This window comes from Danio rerio, chromosome 3 (genome assembly GCF_049306965.1).
Source record: "Danio rerio strain Tuebingen ecotype United States chromosome 3, GRCz12tu, whole genome shotgun sequence".
Lineage (NCBI taxonomy): Eukaryota > Metazoa > Chordata > Actinopteri > Cypriniformes > Danionidae > Danio > Danio rerio.
The window spans coordinates 37,278,613-37,291,843 of record NC_133178.1 but is presented as its reverse complement, the minus strand read 5'-3'; the positions used below and the strand labels follow the sequence as shown (position 1 = coordinate 37,291,843).

General features: G+C 33.9%; 1 protein-coding gene across 7 annotated transcripts in view; it reads right to left on the bottom strand.

Annotated features, from left to right (window-relative positions):
- asic2 (acid-sensing (proton-gated) ion channel 2) overlaps positions 1-13,231 on the bottom strand; it is an 814,368-nt gene that overhangs the window by 208,276 nt on the left and 592,861 nt on the right. Inside the window, exon 1 of one of the 7 annotated variants that reach the window (XM_073938687.1) lies at positions 7,637-7,933. The gene's annotated coding sequence lies outside the window, so the exon portion shown is untranslated. 7 annotated transcript variants of the gene reach the window in all.

The following is a 13,231-nucleotide window of genomic DNA, read 5'->3' as shown; positions in this document are numbered from 1 at the left end:
GGAGAAGAGGTTTCACCTGCCCAGAGAAACGCTCTGTTGTTCCCATCAGAAGCACCTGTTCAGATGACAGGCAGAGCAATGGCACTGCCACACTTCCAGGTTATTTTAATCAAAACAGTCTTCCTCCTTCTGCTTGCATACCTTCTTTCCTTTACTTTCTCGCTCTCTTTGTGTTTGTTCTTTCACTTCAAATGTCTTCTCTCTTTTTTTTTTCATTTTGTTTCTTCATGTGAAAGCTCTGCAAGGGATTTCAGGTCTGGATAAGCTGGCTTAAGGGGGGTTAATTTCAGCATTTCATCACAAGCGGGCTGCAGAAATCCTTTTTCTTAATTGGTGTTTTTGTTTGGCCTTCCAGCAAAACACATCTTAACATTCTTTAAACAAGATGAACTTGTGTTACTTCTTCGGTCGCCGATTACTTTTAAATACATGTTTTGAGAATACATTTCGGCAGATTTAGGCGTTATTACAAAGCAAAGAAAAGCAAAGACAAAAAAAAAAAAAAACAGTATACTGCTACAATACAACTTATTGTAGCAGGTCCCTTAGGGGTTCAAAAGACCCACCCTTCATTGACAAAGGTCCAAAATTTGTCCCACACATGCAATAGCATCTAAATGCAACTTTTATGATGCAAACTGAGGTTTCATCTCTCAGCAATGAAATGTCAGACACAATTCACTCAATGGAGCTTGTGATGTCACTGAGGGGTGGGGATAGGTGAGCCCATTAAAAAGCACTGCATGCAAGTCAGATTGCATCTGCACCAAGTCAGCCTCCAGACCCCTTTCCATACATGAGCTCATTTGTCCTATTTTGAATGCAATGCCATCATAAATAGTGAGGATAACACATAGAAAGGACCAAGTAGTCTGTTGGCTGTCGCTTTGGTGTGACTTCAGCTATTCAGTTTTGGCCAATGCTAACAAATATTTTTTTTTTTTATCATCCAAAATCCAGTTGAGCAAGAAAACATATAATCTGATATAAATGAAGTCATCTTTTACTATTGTTTTGTTTTTAAATAGAGAAAATGTTTTACAAGTAACTTTTATTCTAAATCTTGGACCTTATACTTGAAAGACAAAAATGACCAAAACAAAAGGTGTGACACACCAAATAAGGCTAGTTTGGCTTATGTTGTCGTCCATAAATTTTCAAATGTACATTGTTTTACAAGTGAGGCTAGAACATTTGTGAAGCTCTACAATATTATTTTTATTATTTTTTTATTTTATTATTATTATTATTATTATTGTTATTATTATTATTATTATTATTATTATTATTATTATTATGTTTTATTTATTATTTTTTTGTTTAAATTATTCATGCTTTAATTTGTTATTATTCAAATGGCCAAATTCTGCACTCTAAAACATTTTTAGCCATTACAAAAAAAAAAAAAAAAAAAAAAAAAACATAATCCCTATTTCGGTTCGGTTTTTTTTTTTGTTTACTCAACTTTTGAAAACATCCGCACTGACCTAAAACTATTTGTCAGTAATACAAAAAAAAAAAAAAAAAACATGTACAGTAGTTGGGTTAACACAAGACTATTTGTTTTCTGGAGAGGTGTACTACTCTGTAACAAAACTTTTTAAATTGTGCCAACTGAACATTTTTTGCAGAACTGGAACACCTAAAAAACATTTTTTCCTTTCATTTTTTCTTGTGTACTCAGTTTTTTTCATCTTTAGATGATAGGACAGTAGAGAGATGTTTTTTAAAAATTGAGAGAACAAGAAAAAGCAAAAGAAAATAAGGGTTATGTTTTTTTTTTTTTTTTTTTTTTTGGACCGACTTAATTTTTTAGTGTACTAAAAAAGGTAATTGTGCTGGCCAGTTTGTTGACAATAGGCTACAGTTTTTAATTTAAAACAGATTTATATTTTTGTCTAATGATATCTGATGTAATAAATATGTATTTTAACATTTTTAAGCATTTAACATATTTATTTTTTTCTAAATCTTTAGGAAATGTTTTCGGTGCATCAAAAAATGTGGTTATAATGACCAGCCGACAAGCTAATCCAGCTAAAAAAATTGTGCTTAAAATGTCACCAAAATTCAACATTTAAATCTCATTATTAAATAGTAAATGAGGCATAAAACTGCAAAAAGTTCAGTTTTTTTAGAATAAAAAACAAGCCTATTCACCAGGCTGGCTACAGGCCTGTATTGCTAGAAATAACAATACAAATGTTATTAATACTAACTCAAGGATCTAGTTTGTACTACAAAGCATAGCAAAATAAACAAAGAAAAGAAAAAAAGCACATTAAACTAAACTTTTGCCTCCCTGACATGCACATGAGTGATTTACAAGATAATTTATGTGTGTATATGTGTAACATTTTTGCCCATAGATTTTGGAAACCATGTCTCTACAAGGAAGGTTGAAACATAAAAAGCAGCAGCCAACAGTCTCCACAAGGAAAACCACTTAATAAGCATAGTAAATCAGGGCTGTTGAACAGCACTCCTGGAGGACCAATGTCCTGCAGAGTCTGATCAAATCTGCCTGCTGTAATTTTAAGTAATCCACAAAACCTTTTCTCAGGTGTGTTTGATTAGGGTTTTATATGACATTTTGCTGGACAATGACCCTGCAGGACGGATACTGAAAGATCCTGTGCTAAACAACCTCTCAGCCCTCTCAGCTGCGGTTCATCTTAACCATTCAATAGACACTGATTTACTGCAACTTAAATTACAACTTTTCAGCCTGAAACTTCCTGACATGCTCCAAAGATGTGATTTGGACATGGCAACGTAAAATGCTTTCACTGTTACAACATCTCTCATGCTCGCCCAGCCACAAGCTGCAAATTGCAACTCTTGAGCTGTGATTTGTCATGCAGGGTCAATTTGACCCTGTCGAAAGTACAAAGGCTTTTCAACAGTACAATGCTGAAACATTTTGTTCTCAAATAAAGTTTAATAGACCCAAGTAGAACTCAATATTACTAGAACAAATGAACAAACGAACAAACAAACCAAGACTCATTTTGTCCAAAAATAGGTTTTATGCAATGTAAAAGCTTAAATCTAATTAGTGTCCATTTTGAATGCTCTATTTTTGAAGAATATGTTGTACATTTTCACTGTTTTGAGTAATTTACTGTAGCACTTTACAAAATAGCTAAAGATAAATACTAATATGCATTAAATAATGCTTAAGTAACTCAGAGATAACCAAAGGTTAATAAACAGTATAAATCATAAAATAAAAATAAAAAAAAACATTTATTAAGATTCCTGCATGAGTAACAAATGAACATATTCATACATTAAGTAATCTAAAGATTGGTATAATTTAAATGAGTTGTAATTCCCTAATAACATTATATTAACTAATGATGTAAACTGTAATTACCAAAATAGTCAAAGTGTGCAAAACCTGTTACTATGATGACACCTTTTCTAAAGATACACTAAAATGAAAGCATTTGTATCTTTAAGGTACATATTAACACCTTAAAAGTACAAAAGTGTACCCTAAATGTATACAAAATTGCTTTTTAAGGGACCAATGTGTACCTTTAGAAAAGGTAGCATCCTATTGGCAAGTTTTGTACCTATATTTCTGAGAGCATATTTCAACTTTTGTGATGATTAGTGACAATAGAGGAAGTCAGGAGAGGACAAAGCCTGGAGTTTGTGTTTTATTTTGCTTTCAGTTTGGCGGTAACCACTGTGAGGTATTGCCGCTGCTTGTTTATTCATTTATTACCACCTAATAACCGAGAAAGCCATTTTGATATTTATTTCGATTTTTATAAAGTTTAAAAACTTTGTTGAAATAAAACACACATATCTACAAGTCTGTGCATTTTTCTAAATATGCAAACATGTGTATATTTCTTAATAACATTGGTATTTTATTAAAACTACAAAGCACAAAAGATCTATGTGTATTTCTACCTTCAATTACCACTGCAGCCAAAATGGCCACATGCATTTCAGTGTCTGCTAGATTTCCCAGTGACTTACATGCCTCTGTTGCCAAACAACTTCCTGCTTAAAAAAACAGAATTACTGTTGGCAAAAACATAATATTACTTTACATGTCTTTTAATACAGCATATTTAGTGCTGCAAAAAAAGCCTTCTCCCCTGCTTGTGAAAGTGAAAATGAAAGTGAGCCACAGGTTGTCGCGGCTAACTATATTGACCTTATTTTTTAGTCAAACGGTCAAACTCCTTGCTCTAAAAACAAGTGTTTGCATAATTATACAAACAAAGCAGAATCATATAATGAGAAAGTATCAGTTTGCAACATTAAGCAGCATAACAAGCTGTTTGTAATGTCTAAAAATGAATGGAAGTGAATGAGACCGGAAGTCTCCAGCTAAAAAGATTGAAATGGCTGCACCCGCTCATAGTGGGAGAATAAAGTGAGTATTTACAGGCGAAAAATATAGTATTTTTAGAATGATGTCTTAAATGAGACAACAAACATTCAAAGCTTATTTTTAATATCGCAATAGAAGCTTTTTCATACATATGACATGACAATATGACATCTTATATGAAAACAGTGACAATGACAGAGGTGGTAATTCGATTAGTTATAATATTACAATCCCAGTATTAAAGTATTTAAATGTTCAGTGTTTTTTTTTCTTTGTATGACTGAACGTATAAGAATTAATACAAATCAGCTACTAAACTAACAAAATGTAAAATACTTACATTTCCTAGTTAGATCCAGTTGTAAATACTAGTAAAAATAATCAAATATTTCATTTCAAACAAAGTTTAAAGCATTACTTTCACCACAGAACATTGTTATTCGTTATTCAAGACATTAAACATGGCAGAGATGTGGTGTAAATTGTTCAATACATACAGATGGATGGATTCTATTTAATCTAATAGAAAATATTATTTTTAACTAATGTTCATTATTAGAAACATATTAACATTTCAACTCTAACTCATAAATGACAGCTATTTTCAAAATGGCTTATTAAAGTACAGCCAACCCAGTTCTGTCTAAAATGAAGTAGCATAATACACTTTGGCTAATTTTTAACCCCCTAAAATATCTAAAAAGAAAGACATTTTATACAGTACAAAAAAACAACAACCAATAAAACTAACAAAAATATGTAAACATTTAAAAACATTACTGTACTGTTACGCATGATTTATTACACCCACATCAGTTGTGACTGAAATATAGGACAGCAGGGTTTTGTTTGAGGACAGACTGAATGAGAATGAATGGAATAGACACAGGGTTAGCAGGAGTAAATGAGCGAGACAACAGGTGCAGACCTGGCCGAAAGAGAAAGGAAAGATCTGCTCTCATGATGGACAGACGGGCCAACGGATCACGACAGTGACTTTGAAAAACGCACAGATTTAAGGAGACAGAGGGACCGAAAATGTGTTAGGGCAGGGAGAGAGTAAAGGGAGAGGCACAACAAAAACAAGATCTGACAAAGCATTTCCTCTGAATGTCATTCGTCAGTCTCTGTTGTGTCTTCAACAGCTCTCTCTCTCCCACACACACTCGCTCTCACACACTTTCTCTCTGATGAGACTCATCCTGACATTGGCCTTCATGTGTCAGACTTGTGAGCTTTTTCTCTGCCCTGTAAATGGAGACCAGTCCACAGCAGCTGTGAATTCAGACCAGATTGCAGAGGCACTCTTTAAAAAAACATGAAGTCGGCAGAGCTCAGAGGTTACATTCTGTTTATGGACTTTATTTTTTCAGTTTCAGGGATTGTTATGTCTCAGCAGTTTTCTTTTTTTTAAACTTACTTTTAAAGTTCAGCTTATACTTTGAAACTTGCCACTTTTGTCACACTTGACAATAATAAACGGTCAAACATTTCTTCATCTTATATAGACTCTTGTTATAAAAACTGGCATGTTATTTTTTGTCTAATACAGACGTCTTGCGATAAAAACTGCTGTGTTATTATATATATATATATATATATATATATATATATATATATATTTATATATATATATATATATATATATATATATATATATATATATATATATATATATATATATATATATATATATATATATATATATTTATATATATATATGTTTTTTTGTCTTTTTATAGCCCTCTTAATATAAAAACTGCAGTTATAAGTATATATATATATATATATATATATATATATATATATATATATATATATATATATATTTTTTTTTTTTTTTTTTTTACAAGCAACATGTTAAAAAAAAGTAAAAAAAAATGTTAAGTTAAAAAATTCAAAAGTAAATCAAGTTGATTGGAATATAGCTTTATTTTTATCATTTACAATTTTGGTGACTTTGTTTTATTTAAATGTTCAATCTAGAAATGCTCTGATCGATCGGCTGGTTCAAAAATGAAAAGTAAATACACAATATCCTACTAATTATAATAAAATAATAATAATAATAAAAACCATCATCATCATCATCATCATCATTTTACTATTATTATTATTATTATTAAGTAATTCAATTCATCTTTATTTGTATAGCGCTTTTACAATGTAGTTTGTGTCAAAGCAGCTTAACATAGAAGATCAGTGCAGTTTTCAGAGTTTAGGTTCAGTTCAGTTTGGTTTAATTTTCCCTGCTGAGAGTCCAAACACTGAAGAGCAAGTCCATTGATGTGCAGCTCAACAGATCCCTAACCATGCAAGCCAGTGGGGACAGCAGTGAGGAAAATACTTCACCAATTGGCAAAAGTGAAGAAAAAAAAAAAATTCAAGAGAAACCAGGCTCAGTTGAGCATGTTTATTTTATTAATTGATTTAGACTGTTTTTTTGTTTTAGTCATTTCAGTAAAATAGGCATTTCGAATGTTAGTACTTTAAAAAATTTTCTCTATAATTTTCTAAAATATTCTACTACTATAATTTATGAAATTATAATTCTGTAATTTTATCTTTAAATCAAATACCAAATGTGTTTAGATTACAAATGTTTAATATTAATAACAATTTTGAATGAGCAGTTATATTTATTCATTTTCCCATCTTTACAGTATATATTTATTTTTATTTATTTTAACTGTTTTAGTTTTAGTAATGTTCCTTCCAAAGCAACATTTCAAAAAATGTGTAATTATCTTTATTTGTAAGTTTATACTTTTATTTCAGCTTCAATTTACTTATAACATCTAATTAGACTAAAAATTACACTTATAACATCTAATTAGACTAAAAATTACACATCATATACTTCTCTCTTATTATGCAAACCATACTGACATTTTGTTACTTTATTATACGTGTGAAAATGTGATTTCATCTAATTGTGTACATTTCTGAAACATAAAATGCAAGTTACTGTATGCAATTAGCCTGAGCAAGACCAACATGTCAGACATTTAATTCCAAACAAAGATAAAACACAATATTTCCACCACAGAATGATAATAAACATGCTACAGATGAAGTGAAAATTACACAGTATCTCATTAAACCCAGAGATAAATAAATATAACTATAAAATCTGCATACATGTTTACTGTTAGTCATTGTTAGAATATAACTAAATGCAATAAGAAAATGGTTTCCAAGTTTACTTTCAAACATTTTCATAAGCCCAGAGTGTCCACACCAAGCTGAACAAACACCCACACATAATCTGATCTTTACCTTTCAGCTGTGAAGCTTAGCTGCACACTGAAAACATTTTCTGGAGTATAGCACATTCAACAGCTGCAGCTTAAAGAATCTAAACTTGCTGATCAGACTCCAGCGTCTGTCCTTCCTCTCCTGAGTCTCTATCGCTCCTGCCATTTCCTCAGTCCCAGTCACCATAGTGATAAATCACCAAAATGGCTGCCACGCAGTGATAAAGTCATTACGAGACAGCCTTTATTTACATACTCACAGCTTTTCCATACTGAGCCTAATGAAATGAGGACCCGAGGGGGACGGAAATCGACACAAGAAGTGAGAGGAGGAGACCACTCTGTGTGTGTGTGTGTGTGTGTGTGTGTGTGTGTGTGTGTGTGTGTGTGTGTGTGTGTGTGTGTGTGTGTGTGTGTGTGTGTGTGTGTGTGTGTGTGTGTGTGTGTGCGTGTGTGTGTGTGTGTCACAATGCCATGAATTGTGTTTCAGATGTTTCTTGTTTTAAAAGAGCTGTTAATTCTGCAGATGGCTTTTCTTGCTCTTTCATTAAAGATATTTTCCACTCTCCTATGCTCTGAAGTAAACATTTTAAAGTACTTGGAATTTACCTATATGTTATTATTATTATTATTACTATTATTATTATTATTATTATTATTCTTGTTGTTATTGTTGTTGTTAAAAAGGTCAAATTTAGTGCATTTTTGCAGAATTAAGCAACATAACCAACCATAAACTTATTTATTTTATTTATCTAATGCATTAGACATCTTTTGCCTATTTTTATTAAATATTGCAATTGTTTATACAAGTATAATTGTTTTTGTTCTGGATATACATAATACAATTGTGATTCATGATTTCCATTTTTAGTTTCTATATACTTCCAAATAAATTTTGGTACGTTAACTGTGCGTTAGACCAAAGTTCATCAAAGTTTGCTCTGGCTGCCCTGATGACAAAGCTGTCTGCCTTCACTGCCTTGTTTGAAGAGAGCATCAAAATTTGCTTGATTGATCCCAAATTTACAGGGGCCGTTGCAGCAAATCAGTAAATCAGTTACATTCCCACATAAAACATGCTTTCTACCATAAAAATATGGATGCATGGATGTTTCCCAGTACTGGGTTAAAGCTGGAAGGGCATTCGCTGTCTAAAACATTTAAGTTCCCACATAGCAAATGTTTTCTAGTCCAGCTCCGGGCCACACAATAACTTTTCCTTTGGCCCAAGTATCACAAAGAATGACGGTCCTGAAGTGGCCCGAAACTGGATTAAAGACAAGGGCCACACATGGGCCATAATTGGCCCAAATCTCAGCCAAAACAGGTTTATTATTGGTACCGATTCTCAGCTAACCATATCAACACCACCCTTTGTCCAGAAACCCCAAAAACTAAGCCATAATCCTGCCTAATGTAACCTGCCTATATGTGAAGAATAGCTGCATTGATCTGGGCCACACACCTCCCATCCAGAACTGGCCCAAATGTAGTTTGCCTTCATGCATGCAGTGCCATCATTGCCATGCATGGCCCACATTCGGCTGACATTATGCATGCCAGTGCCAGCAACACGCCAGCAGTGCCATAATGAGGCCACATTTTTGCCAAGTCCATTTGCTTTGTAAGTTGGCGGATCATTACGCTGTGGCGACCCTTGATAAATGAGACTGAGCTGAAGGAAAATGAGCGAAGGAATGAATTTAGAGCAAACTGATATGACATTTCTAGTGTAATTCTGTTATAAATAAGATTTTTTTGGTAACACTTTATTTTGATGGTTCATTTGAGTATTAGTAGACTGTCTGCTTAATATCTCTTGATTCTGCTTCTAAACACGTCAAAATAAACATCCTAAAACATGTCAACTTATCTTTACCCCAACCTAACAGTCTACTTATAATCTAATGAGAATTAGTTGGCATGTAGATGCAATGTAACGGACCATTAAAATAAAATGTGATTAACTGTTTTTTTACTGTATGAAGTTTACTGTTGTTTTTACTTTATTTAGTTCATTATAAAATGTATGAGAAAATACTGTATTACTTGAGAGAAAGCAATGTTTTCCAGTTATTGTTAAAGATTATTAAATAAATTAGGAAATTACTCATAGCAACTGTATTTGCCTTCGGCCCTCAAGTCTCAAGCAAGTTTGGTTTTTGGTCCTTCATAAGAAAAAGGTTGAGCATCCCTGCACTAGACAGATGTCTGACCATTGTAGTATAAAGTATATTGTAGCAATAACTTTCACAAGTGTTTTTTGAAGAGCAAAAACATGCTCTTGTATGATCATCTGATTACTGCAGGGGTGCTCAATCCTATTCCTGGAGATCTATCTTCCTGCAGATTTCAGTTTCAACCCATATCAAACACACCTGCCTGTAATTGACAAGTGCCATTCAGGTCCTGATTAATTGATGGTCCTGATTAATTGCTTCTTGTGTGTTTGATCAGGGTTGGAGCTGAACTCTGTAGGAAGGTAGATCTCCCGGAACAGGGTTGAGCACCCCGGTTTACTGTATGTCTGTCACTTAGAAGTAAAATTTGACAGTAATACTAAAGTTCTCATCTAGTCGGATGAAGAAAACATATTCGCTTTCCAATGTATTTTCCATTTTTTCTAGATACCTTTTATGTACTAATATGCAACGTTAAGTACAATTTTTCTTTAGGGTATGGATATAAACCCTTTAAAGACAAACATGTACCTTTTGGAATGGAAAAGTACCACCCTAGTGATAACTTTCATAGCTTTATTTCTGAGTGAGCAGAGTTTATTGCAGTTGGCTGCTTATGTGTTAATGTCTTGCTGGTAAAAACACAGAACACTGCTGCTTGTCTGAACAACACATTTGTGTTTTATGAACATTTACTGTGCTTTATGTGCTTTCTTATTTCTCAAAATAGAAATACCCACCCACAACATTATTTGTAGGTTTAAGGTTCATAGGGCTAATATTTAGTTTTAATTTTATTTTTCAAATGAAACAATTTCCAAAAATAATTGGTTTTTCTGTGTTCTTTGGTCAGGCTGTGTACTCAGATGTTGAAACATGTAAACAAAAATACCACAAAAATGTTTGCTTAATAATATATGCATTTTTCATTCAACATCACAGCACGCATTTCCTCAGGTGTCTGCAATCTTTGACAGCACAACAACCCCATTTTATGACCTAATTAGATTTTTTTATCAGTACATAAACAAAAATATACAATCTACATTTAAATCACCACTCACTGAAGAAAAAGTTATTAAGCAGATTTCTTGATTGGTGCAAAGCTGTTCATCATATTTTATTGGCCCCTGATGAATACACAGAGTCAAGCGGCTTGCAAATAAACAGCACTGATGGAGTATGAAATGAAGCCAAGCTCTAAGCCTCTTCACAGCCCTCTCAAGAGGTATACAGACCAAAGGGTGGAAGGAGAAGAAATATAGAGCCTCAGAGGAGATGATATGGAAGGATTAGTTGTTGAGCTGGTGCTGTTATAATCCACAACAATTTTACTTTCTGTCTGTCTGTGCGTCCATGCAAGTGTCACCTTCTTAATTTCACTCACTTGCTGCCTCCTTTGTTTATTTCTTTCTGTCTTTCTCCCTTTTATTTCCGTCCGCATCCGTTCATTGCATGTCATCCGCTTGTGATTTTATGGTGCTTTCAACTAATAGACTTGATCCGAGCAACTAGTCCAGATTACAGCTGGAGGGGGAGATGGGGGACAGACGCCGACACACTGCGGCAACGAGTTATTGATCCACTGTTTGGCTCTCTGCTCAGTGCAGAGGATGGCCTGAAATATAACCTGCAATGTGTGTTGCATTTGTTGTGAGTAGCTTATTACAGATTCTTTGCCACAAGGCGGGTTTGTGTGTGTGCTTGTGTGAAAAATGAGGTGAAAGGGGATCAGAATCACACATGGCATAAAGTGGCTAAAGAAAGTTTTGGAAAATCTTACTGCAAATTATTGTAATATAGGTACTTTAATCACTTGATCATGTGGAGATTCGTAGGCTGCTCTTACACTTGGTTAAATTGCCTGGATTGTACCCAAGGTCAATTGTCACCTTTGCCATCTTCTCGGTAGGTTTGTGTTCACACTTTCTTTTTTCCTTCCTACCCTTCCATCATTGAGCTGCTGTTGTGTGTACGGCTTTTGATGGCCATGAAAGCAAAGCGCCAAAATGGAAAGACATACTGTAAGCACATTGCGGTCGTTCTGCTTTTACTAAATGTTTTGGTTTTAGACATACAGAAAGCGACTTATGTTTATCTGCTGCTGCAAAAAATAAACGTTCAGAACATAATGCGATGTTTGCAGAAGCTGTTTGTGGAGGAAACAAGCAGATTTTCTCACTGTGATTGCACTGGCTCAGTCCCGGTTGTCACCTAGGTACATTACATGATACACAAACACACACACATACACACACACACACACACACACGAATGAACGTTATAAAAATGATAGTTTGTTGTACTGTTGGCGGTTCACTTCCGTTATTTGGTTCGATTGCATTCATACCAGAAGTGAACCAGACTAGAGTTCACATGAACCATACCCCAGACCACTTCTTTTAAGTGGACTTAGGTATGGTTCAAAGGTGCGCACTCGAGTTCAGAAGACACGTTCACACTAGCTAAACGTACCGTATTCTGATGTCAAACGAACCTGGGTGCGGACCAAAAGTGCTAGAGTGAAAGTACTCTTAGAGTTCGGGTTTCTCTAGCAAAGTATGGTATGTTTAGCTAGTGTGAACATGTCTTCTGAACTTGCACATGTGAACCCAACTCGAGTCCGACTGAAAGAGGTGGTCGGGGGTATGGTTTGTGTGAACTCTGGTACGGTTCACTTCTGATATAAATGCAGTTGTACCAAATAATAGAAGTGAAGCGCCACCAAACTGTACAACAAACTTTAGTTTTCATAGTTTTCATTCATTTGGTTTAGGTAACAAAACCAAAAGATTCAGTAAAAGTAGAATGACCGTGATATGCAAACGTCTTCATTTTGGCACATTGCTCACCTAGCAATAGACGCACACAAAGCAGCAGCTTGACAACGCATGTGTTCAGAAAGAAAACAGATAGTAAAAAAACAGAAACCAGCCGAAAAGGTGGCAAGGGAGGACAATCAAACTTGATATTTTTGTTTATGAAAACAAATAATGAAAGCTAAGAGTATGTTTGAAGAGTTAATAGAGCAAAAAATCGAAACTATTTTTGTTGTATTTATTTATTTGTTTTTTTGAGATAGCATGCTTTTGTGTTGTGCATTGAAGAGTACAAATAAGTACAAGAAGAGTACCTAAAATGGTTTTGGAAATGACTAAATACGGAGCTTTTTAGCAATTTTCAGTAATTTTGCTTTTACATACTGAAGAGTATTGAAGATCTTAATTGCAGGTCAATTGCATAAAATAAAAAAAAAAATAAAAAAAAGTTTTTATCAGATTTTCCAAATGGGCTTTTTGTTTACAAAACAGCAATACATTGTAAGGTTAAAATAGATATGCCAAACATGAATCTTAGACTGCAGCTCCGCACAGGAAGTTTGGCCAGAGGAAAAATTGCCGTGCTCAACTGAGCCTGGTTTCTATAAAGGCTTT